Source organism: Hippopotamus amphibius, chromosome 1 (genome assembly GCF_030028045.1).
Source record: "Hippopotamus amphibius kiboko isolate mHipAmp2 chromosome 1, mHipAmp2.hap2, whole genome shotgun sequence".
Taxonomy (NCBI): Eukaryota; Metazoa; Chordata; class Mammalia; order Artiodactyla; family Hippopotamidae; genus Hippopotamus; species Hippopotamus amphibius.
Window position 1 is genome coordinate 50,273,655 of NC_080186.1, and position 26,182 is coordinate 50,299,836.

General features: G+C 43.4%; 1 protein-coding gene across 11 annotated transcripts in view; it reads left to right on the forward strand.

Annotated features, from left to right (window-relative positions):
- Positions 1-26,182, forward strand: part of FGGY (FGGY carbohydrate kinase domain containing) — a 420,251-nt gene that overhangs the window by 133,631 nt on the left and 260,438 nt on the right. Inside the window, exon 1 of one of the 11 annotated variants that reach the window (XM_057712587.1) lies at positions 15,316-15,401. The exons of the other annotated variants lie outside the window; for them this stretch is intronic. The gene's annotated coding sequence lies outside the window, so the exon portion shown is untranslated. Of the gene's footprint in view, positions 1-15,315; positions 15,402-26,182 lie in introns of those variants that run through there. 11 annotated transcript variants of the gene reach the window in all.

The window sequence follows — 26,182 nt, forward strand, 5'->3', positions numbered from 1 at the left end:
GTGTCTAAAACAGGGGTCCCCAACCCCTGGGCAACGCACTGGTATTGGTCCATAGCTTGTTAGGAACCTCATAGCAGGAGGTGAGCGGCGGGTGAGCGAGCAAAGCTTTATCTGCCGCTCCCCATCACTCCCCGTCACTCCCCATTGCTCACGTTGCTGCCTGAACCATCTCCCCCCTTCGCTTGCATTACCACCTGAATCATCCCCCCACCCACTTGGGGAAATGGTCTAGAACATAGCTGGTTCCAATCAATATGTGTTGAACGCGTGGATGGGAACAGTTGACGCAATCCAAGTTGCTTTGGGTGAGATGAGGGTTAAGGAAAGGGGTGGAGTCGCCTGCAGTTCTCTAAGTCAGGTCAGGCAGTGCTGATACAGGCTTCGTCATTTTTATCACAATTATTATGTTGTTTCAAAACCTTTTGAGGATACCAGGCATGTTGTGGATTTGAGGGATGTAAAAATCTTGCAACAGATGGCACCACCTGCAAAAGAGAATACGTCTGATTTTCTGCCCCACCCTCTGCTCCCTGTCACAGATGTGAATAAACACACACCAAATAGTCTTTAATGCTCCCTTTGGAGGGAGGGCGCATTTAGTATTCTGAGTCAGGCAAGGAAAGTCTCCAGCCACAGGACAGCTGGGAACTCAGGTCCATGGAGGGAGCTGGGATGGAGGTGAGAAGAAGGCGCCTCCTTGTCTGGTGACAGCAGCTGGGGCCTCCTCTGCTTCCCTCCCCACAAAAATCCAGTTGGAACCAGCACATGCTGGGATCCTGCCTGCCAGACAGAAACAGATGGCCTCAGGCCGCCGCTGATCTGGTGGCACTGACTGCATAGCTGCTGCTTTACTCATGGCCAGGGAGACGGAGATGGAGGTGGTGGAGGTGAGGGCCGGTCACCTTGCATTCCTTCCACAGCTGAAGTGACTCACTTTGCCGTGGCTGAAGTTTCAGGTCAGGTTCTGTGGGTTGCAGGAATTCTGTCTGCTCATTCATGCCAATGAGGAGCAGACTTGGCTGGGAATATTTGTAAACTAGTACATCTTCAAGCAAAGTATTTGAGAAAGATACTTTATTTTTTTCCTTTTCCTCCTTCACCTGCCACCGAAGGGGCTTACTAGCAGTCATTTGTTAAGTGCTGCCTCCCCTCCGTATAGCCCTGAGGACGACAGCAAAGAGGGCCTCAAAGTGGCTTACCCCACTTTCCCGAGGCTCTGTGGGCAACAGGGAAAGCCAGGGTGGGAGAGGAGGAGTGACACTGCATTAGGAGTTAGGTGGTTTACTTTCCGGGGCCAGGATTGTCACCTACTAGAGGCGGGACTCTTGGCAGGTCACTTAACCTCCATGGCCTCCTGCTGTCTCTTCTCCCACAAGGGAAGGTGGGACTGGATTGGGAACATCAGATAGATTAGCTCTCATGTCCGTTCGTATCAGTTGGAAATTGCTGTCTGGAGTAGTGTGGGGAACGCCTGGTAAGTCAGTCTCAGCTAAGCGAGACAGAAATATCTATTCTTGATGTTCTCCAAATGTATGGACCCTGGGATAGTGGCTCACATGCCAGATATTACCTGACTTGATGGGAATTTCTGCCCCTGTTAGTTTACGATTCCATGTGTCCTACAGGGATCATGTAACATTTTCCAGTCTTAATCGTTGCCTGAGATTTTATTAATGAAGGTGAGGGACATACACACAATCTGACTTTTATTGAAAGTTTGAGATTCTCTCATTTAACCCTCCTGCTTATGAAGAAACTATTAAATGACTTGCACAAAGTCATTCAGCTAAGTGACAGAACTGGAATTCAAACTCGTATCTGTCTGCCTTCAGAATCCAAGTGCTCAACCACCACCCTGCTCTCCATCCCCTGGCTGGAGACTACCGTTAAATGTCAGTGTGTGTGGCATGGCTGAGGACACAGAGGTCAGAAAGGTGCTCCAGAGATTCGTTAACTGCTATCCGCCCATCTCTTTTGAGCTTACAAAGTGCTTCCTAAATACTGTGAACATATACTGAGTGCTGGTACTGTACAGGATTTTTTACCTGGATTATCTCATTTAAACTTTGAAAGCTGTTACTCCTTTTCTCCCTTTTTCGGGGGAGATAACCAAGGCTCGGAGAGTTAGGCAACTTGCCCCCAGTGGCTGGGACTAGAGCCGCGGCCCGCCCACCTCTGGAACCTGTGATGGCGCCACTGTGAGTCCTGAGTGGACCACTTGGCAGCATTAGAGGTGCTGGCGAGTCCTGAGTGGGCTACTTGGCAGCATTAGAGGCGCTTTTGAATATGAAAGGTGGTGAGTATCCTCCTTACTCACGTCTCTTCTATTCTCCAGAACTTGGTGATAATCCTGCCCTTACTTCCCATTGTGAGCAGGGAAGGTCCCTGGCCCCTCTTCCTGGGCGCCGTCCCCTGACTGGGGCCGAGGGGGCTCCTCTGGTCCAGGAGCGCTTGGCCAGCCTGTGAGTGAGCGGCTGGTCACCATGTGACTGACCTCATGCAGCGGGAAACTTTCTTCACTTCCAGGAAAACGGAAAACGTTAGACCGTCAGAGACTAAAGAGAGGTGACCTGCTGAATAGGTGACCTGGAGTAGACCTTTAGAAAATTGAATCTCCTGCTGGCCCTCCTAAAGTTAATTTCAATAATTCTGGGTTTTTAAAACTATCTTAGAAACTTAAAAGTTAAAGAATAATAAATACACATACCTAAGTGTATATTTAGAGATATAAAATGCATGTGAAAATAGGGCTTTTCAGAGGGTAAGTGGAATAATACTTTCTACTTCAGCAGTCTCTCCTCTTGGTTTTTTTGCTTGGGAAACTTTCTGTCTTTCCAATCAACTCAATTCATTTGGTGCTGTTGCTTTCCTTTTATGAAAACAATTAATTCTGGGGATTTGATCAAAACAGGCTTGAAAACACAACCCTCAAATAGCAAATATCAGGGAATCTGGAATTTGCCTTTTTGGGGCTGAAGTTTTTTGCAGGTAAATATGCTGCCCCACCCCTGCCTCTACCCCATAACAAGAAGTCTCACTTTTTTCCAGGTCCCCCCTCCCACTTCATTTCCAGCAGACATGTACGCACACCCACGCACACACACGTGTGCCCACACACTCGCACATGTTTTTGACTTTGTGCTATCAGGTAAAAGAGGCCAGCATCAGCTAGGCTGGACTGCAGGCCTGTCTGGTTTAAATCTAAGCTGCCTGGGAGATCTGGGGTAATAAGTGAGTGACAACAGGTGCAGATTTCGTTACACCCTTCTGAGCTCAGCCCATAGTTCTTTCTTTGATTCTTTTCACCCAACACCCTTGCCTGAGTTGTATCCAATAAATTTTATAGCTGCAGGATCCTGTTTCAGAGCGGAAGGGAGATTTTTCTCTCCACTTGGCTAAATGGTGCCTAAGTCAAAACCCCACTTCCTGCTCCCTCCTCACTCCTTAAGAAGTGGTAATAAGGAATAACCGCAAGCCAGAAGCTGCTGCAGCCTTGCATGTGAAGAGCCAATTTTGGGGTCCTGTTTTAGAAAAGCCAAGAACTAACTTGCAGAGAATTAGCCATAATTGGGGAGAAAATAATCACTGGGCTTCTTCTGCTCTTTGATAACTGGAGCGCCTGGTGGCTCTTTCATAGCAGTGTCAACGCCCACTTCTATTTAAAACAATGTATCCCTCGGGGGGCCTTGAGAGCCCTATGTGGGTGTGCTCTGTGACACATTTTTGTGTGAGCCACCCTGAATGTTGCGTTAAAATGGGATTTGTTTCATATCTTTTTGGTGCAAAGTCCCAGGGCAGTGAGACAGTCTCTTTTTAAAAAAAAATTTTATTTTATATTGGAGTATAATTATCAATGTTGTGTTAGTTTTGGGTGTACATCAGAGTGATTCAGTTATACATATACGTGTATCTATTCTTTTTCAAATTCTTTTCCCAATTAGGTTGTTACATAATATTGAGCAGAGTACCCTGTGCTATATAGTAGGTCCTTGTTGGTTATCCATTTTAAATATAGCAGTGTATACATGTCACTCCCAAATGTGAATGGCTTCTGCAGGTGTCACGTGTGTTCGTGGACTCTGCATACAAATTTGTGGTGGGGCACCATCAGGGTTCCTTCAGATAACAGGCTGTGGTCTGAGAAGAGAGTTATTTCTGATAAGGTCCAGTGTCCTCTAAAAATTTCAAACCTTGCCCAGCTGCCTTTGTTCTCCAGTGTGTGAATTTTTTTAAAGTATCTGAGCCCACAATACATATGAAAAGGAGATGATGGACTTTTTCCGTTGGTTATTTGAGGGAGCCAGAACACAGCAGGTCAGATGCCTCAGTCCAGTCGGAGAACAACAACGTGTCACGTGATCCCATGATATGAATACCCACTCTCCACTGCCGACTTCACAGTCTGGATGTCTGTCCTGCATTCTCTGCTGATCTCCAGACTGCAGGCCAAGCTCATCGTTAGGTTTTTCTACTTGCTGGCTCACAGGCACCTCGGGCTCCACTCCTTTCCTCTGAAGTATTTTTGCTTTTCTTTCAGTGTTTCCTGTCATAGGGAAGGTGCTGTCATCAGTTACCCAAACCAAAAACCTTGGTATCATACCTTCGATATCCATTACTATTCATTAAATGAGAGGCAAAAGCTGTGCTATCTATCACCCCTTAACTATGGACCCATTATCCACCTCTCTGGGCTCCTTGGCTCCTGTCATCCCTTCTGCCTTTCCCCAACTTCTACCCCACCTCACCCCCTCACTCCTCACCTCCCTCCCCCAAACCGGCAGAGCATCCACCTCTAGTCTTTTCTTTGAATGTGGATCTGATATTGCTTCTCCATGTGGAACCCTTCAGTAGCATCCCATGCCTGCAGTTTTCAAGTCTTACCCCCCTAGTGTGGAGTGCAGGCTCACTCTGATCTAGCTATTCCCTGACGCCCCCAGCTCACCCTCTGCCACTCTCCTGGTGGAAGGGATCAGAAAGCATCGATCCCTTTATTCTCTTTCAGCTCTTTGTATTTTTGCACATGCTGTTTCCTCTGCTAGTAATGCCCTTTCCTTAACCTGGCTTACCAATCAGCTTTTATACCCCTGTGTTATTAGGTTATAGTCTTATTTGTGGCTTATATAAGATGGCTTCTTTCTTTCTTACATGGTAGTCTAGAGATGGATGCTTTCCATGAGATCCACCAGGAACCCAGGTGGCTTTGAGCTATCCTTCCATGATGCTCTTGTACATCCAAGGTAGCCTGCAGCCTCAGTTTCCTTCCAGGCAGCAGGATGAAAGGTGGATGAAGAAGAGAGATACCTTTTCCCTTTAGGGACACATTCGAGAAGCTATACATATCTCTCCTTCCCAATCCTTTCTGCCTTCTGGCTCTCTGGTACTCTGCCTCTGTGTTAGTAGAAGTAGTAGCAGCAGCAGCAGTAATGGTGGTGGTGGCAGTGGTAACAGAAGATCTCTAGCAGAAGTTGTAATATAGTAGCAAGAGCGATAATAGTAGTAGGAGTAGAAATAGTATCATCATTTTCCATTCAGTTTCAGAAGAAAGGAATTGAAAGGTTAAGTGGCCTTGATCACAAAGTCACACAGCTAATGCGAAGACAGCAAGGCCAGCATTTGAACCCAGAGCCCTCCTACTCCAGAGCCCACCAGCAGCTTTCAGTCCAGTCACACTGAGTGACAGTCATTTCTTTACATGATGATGTCTCCCACTAGAATCTGAACTCCTTGGGAAAAAGAACTTGTCCAGTTCACCTTTGTTTTTAAAGAGCTTAGCATGAGGCTGGGCATGCAGTCAGTAATCAGGAAATACTTTAAGTATCTAAATCAGGGTTTCTTAACCTTAGCACTCTTGATGTCCTGGGCCAGCTATTTCTCTGTTGCAGGATTGTCCTGTTGGAGGATGTTTAGCACCACCCTTGGCACCACCACTACACATTAGATGCCAGTAGTACACCTCTCTACCCCCCTGTCAGGGAGACCAAAAATGTCCCCAGACATTGCCAGATGTCCCCTGGGAGACAAAATCCCCCTGGTTAAGAACCACTGATTTAAATCAAGCGATGGCCGTGGAGCCTTGAGTAGTGCCCACATCCAGAAAGGAGATCTTCAGGATTGGTAAGCCTGCTGAGTCTCTCGAAGACGATGATGTGTTTCACAGGCCTCTGTGTGTCTGGTACGCAGAGGGGAGTCTTGCTACACAACACTCAGAGGGTGTCCGTGGAGGCTGCTGCAGTGATCTCCCGAGTGTGCCAAGCCTCCTTGGGAAAGACCAGGAGGGTCCCTCTGGAGGCAGGTCTCGCTGGGCTGTGCAGATCTGCTGTCTGGCCTGGCACCACCTGGCAAAATCTCTTCGCCTTACCCAAAAATATGCTTCTGTAATTCTCCTGGCAAAACAGGGGCTGTGTCCTGATCTCTCTTTTCTATTTCCAGATGTGTCACTGGTGACACGTGGAGCCCATGGAGAACTCTGTTGGAACCCAAGTCTCTTATCCTCTGCCAGCCCTGTTGTCATAAGTTTCCTGCCGTCTGAGCCAGTCTAAATGACGTTACCATGTAGTGGTCACTGTCTGGGTATCATGGTCACCTTTATTGTTCTCGGGCCTGTAGCGTGTTGCAAAGGTTTTTCTGCAAAGGGAATTAACCCTTCCCTACTTGCGTTGCCTTTATTGATGACAAGGGACGGGAATTCTAAACCTGCCATTTATGAGCTGTGTCATTTCGGGCAGCATACTTCGCTTCGTTGATCCTTTGTTTGTTTGCACGATAGAGTAACCTGCTTGTCCAGGCTACCCCTGCAGAGTTATTGTAGGAGCAGAGTGAGGTCATCTGTGCAGAAGGCTTAGACTCCCCAGTCTGGTATACTGTTAGTGCATGTTTTGCTCCCAAGAAGACTGCAGCATCCTTGTTCGTGGGCGCTGGTTATAAGTTAGTTAAGGCAGACTCTATGTCTGTCTTTTTCTCCCAGTTTCCAGGACCTAGAATGTATTCAATAAATACGTGATGAATGACTGTGTGAAGAAAAGTTGGAAAGTCAGGCCCTGTGGTCCATTGCTCCAGTAGGGGCTGGAAAGGGGGGGTCACTTACATGTGTGAAAGACGTCCCAAGCAATCACATTTTTAAGAGTTCATAGAGTGTTTATTAGAGGTCACAAATTTGAGTGCCTGCAGAGGCAGTACACACATAGACTCTGGCAGGCATGAGACAAGACAGGTGAGGAGGGACCCAGGAAGCTGGGGAGAGCATCCGTAGCCTGAAGACATTCACAGTCATGTACTTCAAAATCTCTGCATCAGCCAAACCAGATATGTCTTTGGACTCATTAAGGTCTGCCGGCAAACATTTGTAACTCGTCATTTACAGAGTACCTAAGATAAACACTGGGATAGGTACTGGGCAGATAAAGATGAGGCGCTCACTGTCCAATAGCAGAGATGAACAGGAAATGAATAGTGAGAAAATGAGAGTAGCTAAGATATATCGAGAGCTCCACCAAGCACTGTTCTGTCTTTTACAAATGGCAACAGCCCAGTGTGAGGTAGGGGGTATTATTGCCCCTATAGATGAAGGTAAAGTTCAGATGCAAAGAGGTTGAGTAACTTGCCCAAGGTTGTGAAGCCAGTAGCTGGCTGGTAATGAGATGTAATATGCTGTAGCCGATGGTGATACAAAGCACTGCAGCCCGCTTGTAGGTCTCACTTCTTCCACTTTTGCCGCCTTCCTGCCTATCCTCCACACAGCAGCCTAAGTGATCCTCACAGTGTCGCTGAGGTCAGGTCACTCACAGTCTCCCAGTTGCTTGTGCAGTAACGTCCCTGCTCCGAGGAGGCCCCATGCCATCGGGATGCCGCCTCCCGGGCCAGCCGCGCCCTGTCCTCAGGCTCTGTGCTCAGCCGCACTTGCTCAGCTGCACAGTCCCCAGGCCTGCGGTCCCTCTCCTCTCTGCCCAAGTCTCCCCTTGTTCTGAAGGACCGTTGTCATTCCTTGGGCCGCAGCTCCAGGGTCCTCCCCTCACAGGCCCACCCTGTCCAAAGGCAGCTCCGGGTCATGCTCCTCCTCCTCACCCTGCTGCTTTCCTCCCTGCAGGTGCGTTTGCCTGGCTGGCTCCCCCGCTGGGATGTAAGCTCCAAGAATGCCAGGACCTGTCTTGTTCCCTGTCTCACGCCATTGGTGACACACGGCCGGCACAAAGTAGCCACACAATAAAGACGTGTTTGTTGATTGCACAAGGCAGCAAGTGGGAGGAGGCTACATTCACAGGGCAGAATCAGAGAGATCGAGGCCCACCCAACGTCCCATAGATTCTTGGTGGCGCCGTCGGGACTTGAACTGATCATGACAGTGCCTTGCGTGGAACCCGTCATTGCCTCCCCACCCTCCTCAGGTTAGCGTCCTCAGCGCTTGGCACTTGGCACGGGCCGTAGACCTTGATGTCCACCCCTGCATCGTCTCCAGCCTCAAGGCCCCTAGTCCTCCACACACCCTCCCTTCCTGCTGTAGCCACGCTGACTTCACTGCCGTCTAGTCAGTCCACGTCCTGGCCGGTCCAGCCCTTTTCATGTTCTCTTTCCTCAGCGCTCGTTATCCTTCAAGTTTCAGCTTAAACCCTCCTTCCCCAGGAATCTGTACCCAAGCCCCTGGACCAGATTAGACGCCTCTCAGGTACCCTTCATTGCGTTGATCACCACTGTCCTTGCATAGTCATTTTTGTGATTTACTATCTGATTCTGGCTCTTCTGCCCAAGCCCCCAAGAAGGACAGCTGGTTCATCTCACTCGTCTCTGCTTACTCTGTGTCGACTCCTGGGCCTGTTAGGTCCCGCAGGTGCTAAGTAAACGTTTGTCAAGGGACTGAGGACGTAAATGGCTGAGTGTAGAGTGGGTGAGTGAATAGAAAGCGCCTACGTCTACTGTGCCCACCTCCCTTCTCTGGGAAAGCTCACTGATAAGGTTTCGTGGCTCAGCGGGCACTGGCCCTTCGCAGATGTCTGTCTGTATCTGGTAACCAGAGACGTTGAGCCGCAGGGATAAGGAGCCTTGTGTTTGTTTTGTCCCAGCAAGGAGAGGGAAGCGCTTTGGCTCTGACTCTTATAACAAGGACTAAAATTAGCCCTTTGGGGGTGATCTTTGTTTACCGCTGCCTAAGGCCACTGTTCTTGGAGAAAGGTCAAGAGAAACTGGGCAGGAGGTGGGTGTTTACAAGTTCTGTCCCGACTAGTCCATGATACCACGCCTCAGACCCTTGTTTCCTTGACCTCTCCTCATTAATAAGAGCTGAGAAGGCAACTTCAGACATGGGTTTCGTCTTTGAAGAAGGCTCCAGAGCCCGAGATGCCATCCTGAAGGCTTTGTTCTCCTCCTCCCTCTCCACGCTCAGTCTCTCACCAAGTCTTTGTGATTCCAGCTCCTCAGAAGCTTCTCTTCTTCCCTAGGGGGTGGGCAGGCGTGTGGGGTCAGACTTCAGCGATTGCTTAAGGAGCCCTGTGTTTTAATTTGCATCGCGGGTGATGGTATCTGCCATGACCGGCAGGTTGGGTGTTCTTCAGGATTGGTGGTAGGAAGCCAGGTCTGTAGAGAGATGCAATCTGAAGGGAAAAGTGTGGGGCAGAGATGAACCTGCTTTTGCCCTAATAATAACGATGCTCCCACCCACCCTGTGGTGGAGCTCTCTCTGCAGGCCAGGCACTAGCTAAGCACGCAGTCTGCACCACCCTGGACTGGCCCCTTCTCAGTCACGGTGAGATCCAGACATGGCTCACTAATTCATCTCCAGGGCTTCTGTGCCTATTCAAGCCTAAGGAAGGCACATCAACTCTTGCTTTTTTAGCTAATAACTCTGTTAGAGATGTAGAGCTTCACTGTTTTCTAATCCCACCAACACAACTACCTCGTGTATACACATCTCACTGTATACACATTCACAGGGACTTATGAAATGTTAGGCAACTCATGTTTGTTGAAGAGGATCTGGAAGAGAAATTGCAGTTGCTAATATTAGTGAGTAATTTTGGCTCTGCAACTTTGCGTCAGCTACTTAGTTTAATCCTGTTTCTTCTTACCAGGATTGCTGGGAGATAAAAATCAGATGTGTCAAAGGTGCCTAACCATTTTTTTCTTTGATCCGCATGGCTGTCCTCCTGGTTGGGACACTGCCCTCTCTCTCACGCCTCACTGGACGATGCTCGTTCACCATATGGGTCTCACTGAGATGCCACTTCCCCAAGCAGTCCTTCCCTTACCCCTCAGAGTAGGTTGGGCCCCGCTAATTATAAGATTTCATGGTACCCTGCACTTTTCCCACTTAAGACAGCTGTATTGTGTTGGCCAAAAAGTTCATTTTTCCGTAAGATCTTATGGAAGAACCCAAACGAACTTTTTTGGCCAACCCAGTATTTACGTAATTTTATATTAAATGCCGGCCTCACCTGCTCCATCCTGAGTTCAGGAGGGGAGGTATTTATCTATCTTATTTCCTTCAATGACTGGCACAGAATTGGCATTCAGATTGACTTTCCCTAAGGTCATCATTAGACCTCCATGTCACTAAATCCTCTTTCACTTGATTTCACTTTTTATTGTGGAATAAAAGTGAAATAAAATACACCAGTTGTGTACCTTCAAAGGTACACAACAGTCAACAGAAAAGAAATTTCATGTACACATTACATGTAGTGGTGAGGACATATTTGTCCCGCATCCCACTTCCTAAGTGATATGACTGCTTTGGGGGAGGTGTTAGGGAAATACTTAGTACAAGTTAACACTGATGTTACAGATGTCTCAACATGAGGCTCGCTTTGGAGATGATGTCTTTGTGCACATATGCATGTGTCAGTAATTGCTCTAATGGACCAGGATGAGGGTAGACATTTAATTTAAAATGTTCTGGTTTGTAGTTTTCACATAAATGCCACTGAAAACATGAATATTTCAGACCCTTTCTCAATCTAGAGCGGTTATTAAGCTCAGGGGAACAGACTCTGACTGTTTGGAGGGAATCTGAGCCAATTTACAGGCTGAGAAGAGAATTGTGTGATGATGTAAAACCCGCCCTCCCCATGTGGTCTCTGCACCAGTCAGGGAGAGATCTCAGGGTTTCAGAAGAGACCATTTAATGGGGAGATTTTCCATAAGGTTTGATGGACAGCTTTCAGGAGAAGTATGTAGTGTGTGTGTGTGTGTGTGTGTGTGTGTGATTAAATGTGCCAAGTGAAGTTAAGAAAAAGGAGTACTACTAATACTAGATATTGTTAATGAGTGCCTGCCCGGGTCAGTTGCTATGCCAGGAGGTCCTTTACAGTGTATCTGTTCCTCACGACAAGGTTTTAAGTTCAGTGTCATTTCCCCACCTGAGATGTGAGAAGATGGAGCGGTTCAGAGAGTTGCCCACACCTGATCACACTGCCAGTGGCAGGGCTAGAATTTCAATCCAGGCCTACCTATTTCCAAAGCCGTTGCCCTTTCCATAATACTACACAACATCCTGAAACGTTCTTCTGTTTACTTGAGAGGTAAGTACCAGCTGGGAACTATTCACTTCCTCCTTTATTCACTGTAAACCCAAAACGCTGTACAAATTCCTCAGAAGCAGCCAGCTCTAAGGTTTAAATATATCATAGTTTTTTGTTTTCTTTTTCAAATGGCTGATGTTGGTGTTTTTCTGCTTCTGGTTTGGAAGGTTTTTCAGAGTCAGATATCTATCGTGACAACATTTTTAAAGCCTTACTGAAAGTGCCAAGGCCATCCCATTAGCTGTTCTTCCACTAGGCAGTAGAATCCAAATTGGTCCCTTATGGATGCATTACAGTGGCTGGGAAGCCAAAGATTTTGCATTTGTTTAGCAGTTATCAGTTAATTGCCTAAATTGTAACTTTTCAATATTAGGAATTCTGTTAAGAAACATCATAATAAACTTGATCTTATTCCAGTTGAGGGGGAAATAATTAGGAAATGACTTTATTTTGACCCAAGGATAATAAATATCTCTTGCCTCACCTTTAGAGATTTACATACTGGGTCACTTCCATGACCCAAACTACCTTTCAAGTTTTTTTTTTCTTACTGCTTCCCAACAGCTACCTTTGTTCAGCTTAAACAAGGCCATTTCCTGTTCCCAGGCATGATTCAAGTATTTATACTTCTGTGTCTTTGTTTATAATGTGTATAACATTTATCATCTTATGACTTTCTAATACTAACTTCATAATCTACTTCTTCCTCAAATTTTTTCCAGCACTTGAAAGTCCAACTGCATATTGCCTTGCTATTTTTTGTTTCCATGGTTTGAATTTCTGTAATGCTACTTATTAGTCTCACTTACATCACAGTGATTCATGGGCTCATTTTCTCTCCTTCACTGGACTGAGGACTGGGACTCCTGTTTTATCTCCCTGCTCCTGACACCTCCCACAGAATTTGCACTTCATAGCCACTCAACATATTTTATTAAATTGCAATTTAAAAGGAAACTTGTGTGCTTTTATTTAAATAAGACCGTAAATTTGGCACAACCGTCTTCATGAATTCGAAATTCTCAGAAACGTTACTCTTCAGTATTGTTCTTTTGTTGAGATCGAAGAGGTTGGCGTTACAGTAAATGAGATGAATCACAGAATCTGGGGACCAGAATAACAACAATAATAGTGATAAAAACTAGACGTCATCTGTGTAATCCATTCCTTTCTCTTCAGGCCGGACAGTTCCCCAACCTTAAACCAATGCGGCTGTCCTTTCTTAAAGATCCCTTTAAAGAAGAATGTCATCTCATACCAGCTCATCGTGTCTTCTAGTCTTGTAAATTAGGCGGTTTTCTCTCAGTTAATCTGAATCCTCCCTTACTGAAATGTATGCTCATTGCTTTTATAGAAATGGAAAACAGCTGCTTTCAACTGAAAATATTTCCCTTCCTAAAGATGGTTATTCCATCAGTCTATATCCTTCTCTTCCCTGGTGTAATTCTCTCTTCCATCTGACATTCCTTTCTGTTCTCCACTTCCAAACTATTGAATGCTACACTCTTAATTTATTGGTCTTTTGCCTAAAAAAACCCAGGCTAGGTATGATTAGTAAGTGATCATTGATTTCAGGTGTACCTAGAAATATGTCTCACACCATTAAAATCAGTAGATCCAGCCAGGTTGGTGAGTAACTGAAGTACTGTGACCCTCTGTGATATATGGTGGTTTCTTCCTAAGCCTGCCATCAGCCATTCCCATCTCAGTTTCTCCGGTTGCTTAATTTACAAGACATGATTTGTTTGTCATAAACCTTGCTTTGCAAGGTTCAAAAGAAACAGAAATGATGCACAAGGGAAACAGTAAATACAGGCCATGGATTTTTTTTTTTCAGATCTGGTTTATAAATAAGCCTTTCTCAATTAGAAAAACACATGATTGTTTCAAAGGAGAAAAAAAAAGAACGTTACACTGTAAGTGTCCTTTTACCATTTTGTATGGTTTCTCAATTAAGAAACCCCATGAGCACCTTCGTGCTAGTTATTAAAAAAATAGCAAGCAGACAACTTCCTTTCCTTATTTAGTTTAGCAAGGATATTGACTTACACTTGAGCAGAGGCCTCTGGGCCCTTTTGTTGGTTGGTTGTTTTGTTTGTTTTTAATTTGAATGCATTTAAAAACTCAACATATGGACTGAGTTGCAGTGCTAGAGCTCCAGTTCAGCACTCAAAGCCGACTTCCAGTTCAGAAATAAAGTGGGTATGTGTGCAGGCTAAAGAAGACATCAGTGATAGGTATTGAGTCAACAGACGTTTATTTAACATCTTCTATGGGTCATCCTTTCTGGAAAGTCAGAAAAATCAGAATGTACATCTAGTTTACCGTCAAGGGTGAGAGACAATTTAGCAGGCAATCATAACGTAGCGCGTGCTAGGTTAGGGACGAGTGGAAGCACCCTGGAGGGATGAGTAACACACCCTTGGACAAACTCCCAAAGGAATTGACATCTGAAGGTGACTAAGATTTACCAAGGGTCCGTAAGGTGAGGGTGTTTCAGACAAAGGGAACTGCATGACCAAGCACAGATGTGAGTGGGAGCAGGACCGGTTCAGGAAGCTGCAATTTGTTGTAACCAGAGAATAGGCAAACCATGGATAATTTAGTACTCCTCACCCTGGGTTCCCTGGGATGTGTATCTTAGGCACGTTTTTTGTTTTTTCTCCGGTATTTTATCAAGGTTTCTAGAACCTTCACGAAGTTAATTTCTCAAGGCTTCTCTGCTCCCCTAGAGCTTTGTATATACTCACATTAAAACCCTTCTTACCTTGTTTGTTTGCATTTCCCCTGTGTGACTCTGTTCCCTTCTTCCCTCTGAGCTACTCAAGGGAGGAGATCTTGTACTTGCCTTTGTATCTCTGTGATACCGTGCTTAGTGCCGGCAAAAATGTCTGGGAATTAATGAATCACTCTGTGAACACATGGAGTATTCTGACTAGTTTTGCCCCTAACTTTGCACAGTTTGGGCCCAATATTGGTATGCCAGATGTGAATTAAGAATTTGGTTTCTAAATATCGTATATTAACACATATATAGGGAATCTGAAAAAAATTATGTAGACAATCTTATTTACAAAGCAAAAATAGAGACACTGATGTAGAGAACAAATTATGGATACCAAGGAAAAGGGGGTTGGTGGGATGAACTGGGAGATTTGGATTGACATATATACACTATTGTTACTATGTATAAAATAGATAACATGAGAACCTACTGTAAAGGACAGGGAACTCTACACAGTGCTCCGTGGTGACCTAAATGGGAAGGAAGTCCAAAAAAGACGGGATATGTGTATACGTATAGCTGATTCACTTTGCTGTACAGTAGAAACTAACACAACATTGTAAAACAACTATACTCCAATAAAAATTAAAAAAAAAAAGAATTTGGTTTTGAATTCAGTTTTACCTTGAGTCGAGCAAGGAGGAGCTGGGTTGCTTAGGTTATTGTTTCATTTAGCTCACAGAATGGTCAGCTTAGAGCTGAAAACCCATCTCATTTCTCTGTAGTGTTCTTAGCATTGTCTCAAAACAAGTTTTCATTTGAATATTTCTTTCGTTACTATTTTCTTAATCAGAAGCAGCTTCGAGATGACGGCGATGATGGAAACAAGGAGAACAGAAAAGGCTCCCGTTTGCTGGGCGTGTGCCGTGTGCTGTGCCACATGCTTTACATGAGTTAACTGACCTAGTGAGCTTATGAGATAAATGCTGCTCCTCCCCTCCTTAAGGGGTGAAGACGATGGGTGCAGGGAAGCATCACCATGTCCGATCCAGACTCTCTTCATGCTCAGTAATCCTTTCCTCATAGCAGCAGTGAAACCAAAATCCTGGAGGAGCCCTGAGGAGGTCAGGTATTCTGGAGGCAGGATCCCACTTGCACGGAATGCCTTGGTACGTGCACTCTGCCTGAAACATCTTGTCCGCAGTCTCTGTTGTCTGCAGTCTCTGTCGCCCTGAACTCCTGTTCACATTTCAGGACTCATAGCTCACACTGCTCCTCTAAGGGAGGCTTCCTTAATATCCCCAGCTAGGGTTGTCCTCTTCCTCTGTTGTTCCTCTTCAGTGCCTTGTATTTCACCTGTGGAATCCCCCCCGTCAGTGTCATGCAGAAGGTATGTTCCTAGAGGCAGTGTGTTGTAGTTAAGGACAAGGCTCTGGAGCTGTTTGGATTCAAACACTTGCTCTGCCCACATTAGCCGGGTGATCTCAGGGTGCTCTGCTCCCCCTGGCGATTGTTAACCCCCTGAGGCTAGGGAGATGATATTTACCATAAATGGTTTAAATGGCTAAGTCACAAAATTGCCATTTTCTTGACATGAATAACAAGTCTGACTGTATCCTCCTGAAGAGTTGATGTTCTATTTCTGCCAGTTTTTTAATCTTGATCCCTGAAGGACATGGTTATTGTCATTGTTTTTAATAGACTATTTTTTAGACCGGTTGTCGGTTTACAGCAAAAATGAGTAGGAGGTACAGAGTTTTCGTATACCCCCTGCCCTCACACATGCATATCGGCATCCCCCGCTAGAGTGGCACGTTTGTTACAGTTGATGAATCTACATTGACACAGCATAATCACCCCACATCCATAGCTTACAGTAATGTTCTCTCCTGGTGTTGCATGTTTTATATGTCTGGGTAAATGTAGATATGAGTCCACCATTATAGAATCCTACAGAGTAGTTTCACCGCCCTGAAGATCCTCTGGGCTCTGCCTGTTCATCCCTTGAGAGTCTAGATTTAAGGCTGTCTGTTTGTTTCTTTTTTCTTTCCCATTTCTGATTCATTTTCCTGTTTTTGTTCCTTTCCTTTCCTTACTTTTTTTAGAGACCAGATATCTTGAAAGTTATGAAAACTTCAAGTCTGTACTTATAGTTCACCAACTCTTTTTTTCTATTTTAATTTTATTGGAGTACAGTTGATTTACAGTGTTGTATTAGTTTCAGGTGTACAGCAAAGTGATTCAGTTATGCATATACATGTATTCATTCTTTTTTAGATTCTCTTCTCTTATAGGTTATCACAGAATATTGAGTAGAGTTCCCCGTGCTCTCAGGAGGTCCTTGTTTTTTGTCTGTCTTATATATAGGAGCGTGTGTATGCTCATCCCAAACGCCTGATTTATCCCTCCCCCCAGCACTTCCCCTTTGTAAAGATAAGTTTGTCTTTGATATCTGAAAGTCTGTTTCTGTTTTGTAAATAAGTTCATTTGTATCACTTTTTAATTTGACTCCACGTATGAGGGATATCATATGACATTTTTTTTTCTCTGTCTGACTTCACTTAGTATGGTAATCTCTAGGTCCATCCATGTTGCTGCAAATGGCATTATTTCATTCTTTTTATAGCTGAATAATATTCCATTGTATACATGTACCACATCTTCTTTATCCATTCCTCTGTCGATGGACATTTACGTTGCTTCCATGTTCCGTGTCTTGGCTATTGTAATAGTGCTGCAGTGAACATTGGGCGGGGGGGGGGGGTGCATGTATCTTTCCAGATTATGGTTTTCTCTGGATATATGCCCAGGAATGAGATTCCTGGATCATTGTTCTATTTTTAGTTTTTTTAAGGAACCTCCATGCTGTTCTCCATAGTGGCTGTACCAAGTTACATCCCCACCAACAGTGTAAGAGGGTTCCCTTTTCTCCACACCTTTCCCAGCATTTACTGTTTCTGGACACCAGCTCTTAATCTTTTTCCTCTTTGTCTTGTTTGAAAAGTCTGAATCTGGCTCTCCCCGTTGTGCTAGAGAGATACAGCTTTATGTTAAAACTCTCAGCTCTGCAAGCTAAGTAAGCACGCAGCTCCTTGGTTGCTAGAACAGAGGACATTGTAACTGAGAAGGCACTCGCGTCACTGTGGTGACCTGCTCTTGTCATTATGGCTGTCTTCGTATTGGTATCCTCCATACCTGGTGTACACTGAGTCCTGACAAAGGGAGAATGGGTGAGGGGAAGAATTCTCCAAGCGCTTGTTCATTTTGCACCGTGGCAGAAGAACTGCATCATTTCTAGAGCCCAAACCAAAATTAATAGAGAAAGAGAAATAGAATCATAAGATCTACGTAGTCTCAGGAGCTGTATGTATTGAATGCCTGTGGGTGGTATCACTGGACAAAATCAAATGTAGTAGTTTGGAATGTTTATTGTAAAGGAGGTCACTATGTCTTTCAAAACACCTTAGAGTTGTCAATGTCTCATAAAAGAGAAAGTAAAACATGTTTGTTGAGTGCCTACAGTATGTTAGGTACTATGTTAAACTATAGCATACTATAATTGTTGTTATTACTAGGGGAATTTGTAAAGGTAATCCCAGCTTATCAAGGAAATATTGGTTTTATAATTTGTTTATGCATTTATTCATATTGAAGAGTATTGTTAAGATGATGTTTGTTGGGTACTCCAGAGGCCTAATAGCCAAATGGAATAAAGGAATTCATGGGGCTAAGTGGCAAGAGCTATTTGAATCTGCCCCTTTCTCATCCTCTGCCAGGAAGCTTAAATTATCTCTTCAGGGCAGAGCAGCCTTGAATGACCATATATTAATATCACTCTCTTTTCCTTGCTTCCCCCCCCCCCCCCCCCCCCCGGCCAAGTAGTTGCATTAGAATAGCTTTGATCTTTTTCACATATTTCTTATCTATAGCACTAGATCCCAGGCTTACTGATGTGTACACTTTAGATAATGTTGGATCGGGCCAGTGCTCAGCTTAACAAATGGCACATTTGGGATGCCATTAGGACCGAGGAATGTTGAAGATAAGGATTGTATAGACACCACTGTCTGTCTCTGTTAATATACAATGTGTTGTCCTGTAATAGAATAGGCCAAAATGAGTTAACCTTGGAAGAGATATTTTAATATTGGAACTCATAAAATGTTTGGGAAAGTTCTCCCTTCTGAGTCAGACTGGGATAGGTGCATATGTCCTCAATCTCTTCTGAGTTATTCTAGGATACAGCTTTGATTGGGAATAGGTCTTGGTATCAATAATCTCCTATTCATCCAGGGTAGACCTTTCAGAGGAAGCCGGCACCAGAGTATGGAACCTTGAAGCCAAGAGGTCTGGAAGGACTAGAAGATGGACCAGCAGTGAATCTTTAGATGACCAGAGCCAAAGGCTGAGATCAAGGCTCATGTCCAAGAAGTCAGAATAAGCCTAAAATGATTGAGGTAGAAACCCAACATCACCAGAATGGAGAAGGAGCTAGGGCAATGGCAGAGACAAACCAGTGGGGTGGGGGGAGGGGGGTGGGCAGAAGGATGTGGATTAGGAGGGGTGAAACCTGAGGATGTTCCCATCAAAAGGCAGCCCCAGCAGTCCCACTTTTAATGACCTTTAGCTCTAGGGCCTGCCACTGGAAACCCTCGGGTGCATAGCCCTGTCTGCTTAGTGGAAGAACCTAAGGCAGGATATGAATTCTTGTCATTTTCCATGCTTTTGATACCATAAGCTCTATGAACATTCTGTAATACCCTTCATACTGTTTATTAGAAATTCAACTGAGCCCTTCATGGATTTTCCTCTCTTGCTAGATTCTGAGCCCCATGAGGGAAGAGACAGTATCTGTTCTTGGTACACATTAAGAGCTGACTAAATATTTGTTCCTGAATGTAGGACGGCCAGGGTGAATGGCTCTTTTGTTCCATTTTCCTCATTTGGGGAAAGCTCTCAGCCCTTGAGGTCTGCATGGAGAGGCTCTCTCTGAGACGTGCTCTGCGCTGCACTGTATCCCACTGCCAGCCCCTGGTACACGTGGTTCTTTCCACCTGGAGCTTTCTTCCCTTTCCCCACCGACACTCATCTCTGCCTCTCCCACTTCTGTTCCTGCCTCTTCCTCTGTGCATGCAGACCAACCGTCCATCTGACTGACATGTTTTCTCTTTAGCTGACTCGATGCTGTCCGTCTGGTTACTGGGAGCTCTGCGTGTCCCGGAACCCATTTTGTCTTCTTAGGATAATTTTGCAGATTTCTACTCTTACTCATGGTGGGTTGACATTACAGCTGAACTTTCAAAAGCAGTCTTAATTTCCCCATCTTGAAAGGGCATCTCGTTGTCCCTACCTAGGGTGTGCATCTCCCCTGAACAACTTGGCTTTTATCAGACATCCTCACAGGAAACCTAAGGCAGCGACTCATTTGCTTCCTACAGCTCTGTGTTTCTGGAGCTCTTCATCTCTTTTTAGTCTCATATTTTTTCTTTATTAAGAAAAGGAAATCACAGACAAGGTCAACACAAAGAAATCAGATATCTCAGACTTCTTGCACTCCTCACATGTTCTGATTGGCCTTTGCAATGATGTGTAAATAGCCTTTCATGAACAGCCCTGAATACACACACAGTTAACAAGCGTGGACTTCTAACGATTCAGACCAGGGTTTGAATTTCTGCCTTGCTCCTTCGTAATGCTTGACCTCAAATGAGTTACCCAACCTTTCTGAGCCTGACTTGCTCTATCAGATGGGGATACTGATGATATCCTTCCCAGCTGGTTGTGGGAACCGTTGGGATAACCTCCATAAAAGTCCAGGGCACGGTGCCTGGTGTATAGCAGGGACTCAGAGAAAGTTGTCTGTAATTCCCTTCTCTTTCCCCTTTGTTTTCCCCTCTTCTCTCATAGTCCCTCTAATGGTTTGTTTTTTTTTTTTTTTTCTTTTCTTTAAGAACTTTTTTTAAGAACTTTTATTGAGATACAATTGACATACATTAAATTGCATGTATCCAAAGTGTACAATTTGATATTTTTTTTCTTATTAGTAGTGTATCTACGGCAATCCCCATGTCCCAGTTCATCCCACTCCAACCCCTGTCCCCACCCCACTTTCCCCACTTGATGTCCATATGTTTGTTCTCTACATCTGTGTCTCTATTTCTGCCTTGCAAACTGGTTGATTTGTACCATTTTTCTATATTCCACGTATATGTGTTAATATACGATATTTGTTTTTCTCTTTCTGACTCACTTCACTCTGTATGACAGCCTCTAGGTCCATCCATGTCTCTACAGATGTCCCAGTTTCATTCCTTTTTCATTCATTAGCTGAGTAATATCCCATTGTATATGTGTCACATCTTCTTCATCCATTCATCTGTTGATGGACATTTAGGTTGCTTCCATGTCCTGGCTATTGTAAATAATGCTGCAGCGAACATTGGGGTGCATGTGTCTTTTTGAATTACGGTTTTCTCTGGGTATATGCCCAGTAGTGGGATTGCTGGGTCGTATAGTAACTCTGTTTTTAGTTTTTCAAGGAACCTCCATACAGTTCTCCATAGTGACTGTATCAATTTACATTTCCACCAACAGTGCAAGAGTATTCCCTTTTCTCCACACCCTCTCCAGCATTTACCCACTAATTGTTATCATCCTTATTTTTTAGGGGATAAATCCAAATCCCCGAGTCTAAGGGCTTCACCACGATCTTGGAAGGTTTTAGCGGCAACTTTAGGATCCTTTGTTTTCTGACTCTTAGTTCTCATTCTCTTGGGGGCATGGGAAAGCTCCCTGAACTTGGTTATTTATTCAGTTCTTTCATGCTCCCCACATTGTCATGGCCACCTTCGAACCATGTTATCGGCAAGCCTAACTCAAAAGGCAATTTAATATTGCCCTGCGTTGCATCATGGCGTATATTATTTTGGTCTGTCTCGGACCTGTCAGCAAGTCTTGATGAAGTGCAGAGTCAGTAGTAATAAGCCTGGAGTCTGACAGCTCTTAACAGGAACAACTCTGATGGGTGCAGTGGTATTTCTTCAGAAATAAGACCCTCTTGGTCCCTTTGTTGATACAATTAGCAATCCCATCCAAGTCCTATCTCCCCATGAGCTGTATCTTCAGTGATGGTAAGGCGGTCTGTTGTATAGCGTGGAAAAACAGAGCCATCGTAGGTCTGTGATGTACTGAAAGTCGTAGCCAGGAGTATCTTGGTAATTTATCCCTACTCTCAGCTCTAATTATTCTGTTATCCACTCGCTTGTTCGATTGAGACTCTCCAGGTTCTGCCTTCCCCAGGCAGAGAACAAAAGGTTTCCCTTGAAAGAGGGGGCCTGGCAGTGTCAATACAGCAAACTGCTTATAAATAATGCAGCAGCGCCAACTTCATTTTTATAAAATCGTGTTGGAGAAATATGTGATAATGATCAGGCCCCTGGAACTCAGCAGGCATGTGCTTTTGATATGTGCCTTGCTCTGGGTAAAAGCAGGAAAGTCAAAAGTTCTCCTTGTTCTGGCTCAGGCTGCTTCATGGCTGGAATCTTGGTGATACTTACCCTTTGTTTCTCCCAAAGTTTGGAGGCTCCCACCAGCCTGGAAAAACTCTGATATGTACCTAGTGGGCCCATAGTAATATTTTTTGAATTAATGTGTGTTTTTTTTTTTTTAAGATGATGGTGATAATTACAGCAGTTACCACTATCGATCATCAAAAATGGTCTTATATTCTGTCATTTTAATCCTCCTAAGACTAGAGTCATCTGGCTGGCCTGTCCTTTCTATACCCTCTGTCCTCCCAACTAGACTTAGGTTTTTTTTTTTGGTTTTTTTTTTTTTATTTTGTTTGGTCAGATTCCCCAAAAACAAACCTTCAGGGTATAAACCTGGCAGCCGGAGCTCCGGGAGTTGAGTTGGGAAAAGGATCTTGAAGCCTGACTTGCAAAAAAGCAGGGCCTTACTTCATCTCTCTGGTCTTATCAATATGCCTCTACTCTTATCTGAGCCTTGGACTGCACTCTGTCTGAGGATAAACCTGAGTCTTCTTTAGGGTGTGGGAGATTGTCTAGGTTACTCATAATGAAGGTGCATGGCGGGGGGCGGGGGGGGGGTCTAGTTTCTTCCTACACGGCTTTCAATGTCTCTTTGTTTTTCATTTTTTTCAGAAAAGGAAAGGAGATATGTTTGAGATTTGGCATGTTTTATGTCTGGTGAAGTAGGTGATGGAAGGTATGTGAGGCAGACACAGTGCATTTTCAGAGCTGTCTTTTTTCCATGTAGGTGGATGGTCTGTGCAAAGAGCCCAGGGCTCTGCTGCTGCCCTTGGACCCTCTGGGGAACTAACTTCTGTCTCCTTTATGGCCTGCACAGAGGGCAATAGCTGAATATCTGGGCCTTAGAATGCAAATAATTAAAAAGTGATTAGGAACCTGAAAGCTTCCTTCTGTAACTCACATCCTAGGGTTCTCATTCATTGCCTAATAAGCAGGCATTGAGCTCACAGACTTTGCCAGAGAGGCACTCTGTTTGGTGCTGGGCAGTGACATGATGGATGAGGCAGATATGGTCCCTGCTGTGGGAGGTCATGGCCAGGCCTGATATACTGAAATTCCCAGAAGGCCAGATAGAGCATCAGGAAAGGAAACAAAACAAAATAAAATAATAACATTCTGTGATGATGAGGAGGTAGATCCTTCAGTACCTCCTGGCCTTACCCACTCATGCACACTCTTGCGTAAAATAGTATAAGATGCAGCAAGCCCACAGTTCTGGGCTCTTCCAGGCTGTCAGGTCCTTTAATCAACGTGGGCCACTGAGGCCACTGAATTTCAGGCACACCTGTATGAAAAACAAAGGCAATCCTAGGCGGCTGCATCCAGTTATACCGTCACAAATCCTTGATTTCACATGCATTTTTTATACTACTTGTTTGTTAGTTCTAAGCTAAACAAAGAAAAAAGAAACCTGACTTTAGTTGAGTTCAAGTTGCCATTCTAAAAAAGTATGATTTCCTCTTTTAATGCACAAGTCTTCTTGGTGAATTGACCCTTTTATCACAATGTATTGTACCTCTTTTTCCCTGGTAATGTTTCTTATTCTGAAGTCTACTTTTTGATATTCCTACAGCTACTTCCACTTTTGTTATTAGTAGTACTTATTTATTTACATGGTATATTTTTTTCTATATTTTTATTCTTTAACCTATTTGTGTCTTTATATTTAGAATAAGTTTCTCGTAGACAGCATATAGTTGAATTTTGTTTTTTATTTTTATCCAGCTTGATTTCTGTCCTTACGTTGGAGTTTTTCGGCCATTTACTTTAATGCTTGGGTTTTAATCTTCCATCTTGCTATTTGCTTCTTATTTCTCTGATATATTCTATGTAATTTTACCCTTAACCTGCCTTCTTCTAGATCACTGCAATATTTTTTAGTGTTCTATTTTATCTCCCAAATTGGTTCATTCATTTTGTCTCTTTTTTACTGGCTCTTCCAGGATTTATAGTATGCATTTAACTTATCACAGTTTACCTTAAAATAATTTTATACCCCATCACATATAATATACTTTCATATGTCCCTATCATTTGTGCTGCTATTGTCATATGTTTTCTTTGTACATATGTTATAAATCCCACAATGCATTGATTTTTTCCCTAAATTATCTTTTAAAGATAAAAAATTTTAAGTCAATTATCTTTTAAAGAAATTTTAAAATAAAAAAAGTCCTTTGTATTTACCCACATGTTTACTGATTCTGATATTTTTCCTCCCTTTGCATAAATTCATATTTCCCTTTATTATCATTTTCCTGCTACTTGAAAAATCTCTTTTAACATTTCTTACAGTGCAAGTTTCTTGGAAGTGAATTTTCTCAGCTTTTGTTTGTCCGAAAAAGCCTATGTTCCACCTTAATTGTTCAAAGATCTTTTTGCTGAATATAGAATACTATATTGATTTTTCTTTTTTTAAATTTTTTCAGTGATTTAAAGACATCATTCCATTTTCTTCTGGGTTGTGTTGTTTCTGGTGAAAACTCTGAAGACATTTTTATCTTTGTTCCTCTGTAATGTTTCTTTTTCTCAGACTAATTTTAAGATTTTCTTTTTTTACTTTAAAAAAAAAACAGCCTGAGTGTAATCTGTCCTGATGTGGTTTTGTGTGTATTTTGCTTTTGTTTCATTGAACTTAGCTCTGTGGATTGATAGCTTTTATGAAACAGAGAAAAAAATGTGGCCATTGTTTCTTCAGATATTTTTTATTAGATGCTGACATGATCAGTTTTTGTTGCTGAGTGTCTGGATTTTGTTGGCTTCCTTTAAGGATTGGAGAGCTACTTTTCATGGGAGGCTATTAATGTACTTTTGGCTTAGTTTATCCTTTGCAGTCTTCTTTTTAAACTTTGTTAGTGAGGGTAGTATAGTCATACTGCTAAGGCATATGTCTTTTAGGGTCTCCACTGAATGTCTCAAGTGATCAGTGAGAACATTTCACTCTTAATTTTAGTAACTCAAGTGACTCCCAGCTCTTGGTGAACTCAGAACTGTTCTGCTCACAGATTTCCGGTCACTCTTCACCAGACCTCATGGAGTGTCATTGTGCATATCTGCATCTCAGTAGTCAGCAAAGATTTCGTGGGACACTTGTGCAAATTTTCAGGGCCCCTTTTTCTGCATTGCTACCTCCTCTTAGGAAATCTGTGCTTCCAGCCACCTTAAATTCACTGGATTCTGATCTCAGGCCCCTTAGCTTCAGGAGGCTGCCGTGTTTTCCTTGGCATCCCTCTTTCTGCTGTGTGGTCTGATATGTGCTCCCAGGCAGAGAGCCAGCGCGATCTTAGTTAGGGTCACCCCATTGTTTCTTTCTCGCAGGGATCACAGACCTGCGCTGCCTCTTGTTCAAGGTCTGAAAACAGTTGTTTCTTATGTTTTCTTGGACTTTTCTAGTTGTTTAAGGCAGGGGGTTAGAATCCAGTCTCTGTTACTCCATCATGATTAGAAGCAGAAGCTTCTGTTATTCCTGCTTCAATGAGTTTCTAACTTGATGTGGCATTTAACTTCATCAAATACTTTTTATTCTTTAATATGAGTTGATCATTTTTCTCTCTCAAAACACTGTGGTAAAATACATCCATATATCTTCTGTTATTAAAACATTCTTGAATGTTGTTCTTTTTTCCCCATTTTTATATTAGATTTGGTCATGTCTTATTTAGAATTTTTATATTCACATTCATAATGTGAGAGCAGCCTCTGATTTTTGTTTCTTATCTCTGCTTGGAGCACTCCTTTTTCTTCTCGATTCTGAAATATTTTGGGGTACTCTATTCCTAGAACATTTGTTAGAACATTCCAGTACAGCTATCTGGGCTTGAAGTTTTAACTAAGTGGTGATTTTTAACTGCTGACTCAATTTCTTTAATGGTAACAAATTTATTAAGGTTTCCTTTTTTTTTTTTGACTCAGTTGTGATGTTCTGTTTCCCTAGTGAATTGTCCATTTGATCTAAATTTTCAAATTTACTAGCATAGTGTTATTCTTGTAACTCCTTTTTTTTCTATTAATGTTTGCTTTTACCTGTAGTTAGAGGCCCCAGTTTCATTCATGATACTGGTTATTTTGCCTTCTCTGCTTTTTTCTCCCTCAGTTTTACCAGAGGCTTTTCTGTTTGTCTTTTCATAGAACCGTGTTTTGACTCTGTTGATTCCCTGAATTTTATCTTGCTATTTTATGTCATCATCTGCTTTTATCTTTACTACTCCGTTTTGATCTTTCTTTCAGTTTAATCTATTACTGTTTTTCATAATTTCTTACATTGGCTGCTTAGGTTATTGATTTTTAGACATCTTTCTTTTCCAATAAAATATTTTAAAACTCTAAATTTCTCTATAAACTACCACTTTACCCATTGGGTCTCTGCCTGTGTTGTAAAATATTCTTCCATTCTCTCCCCC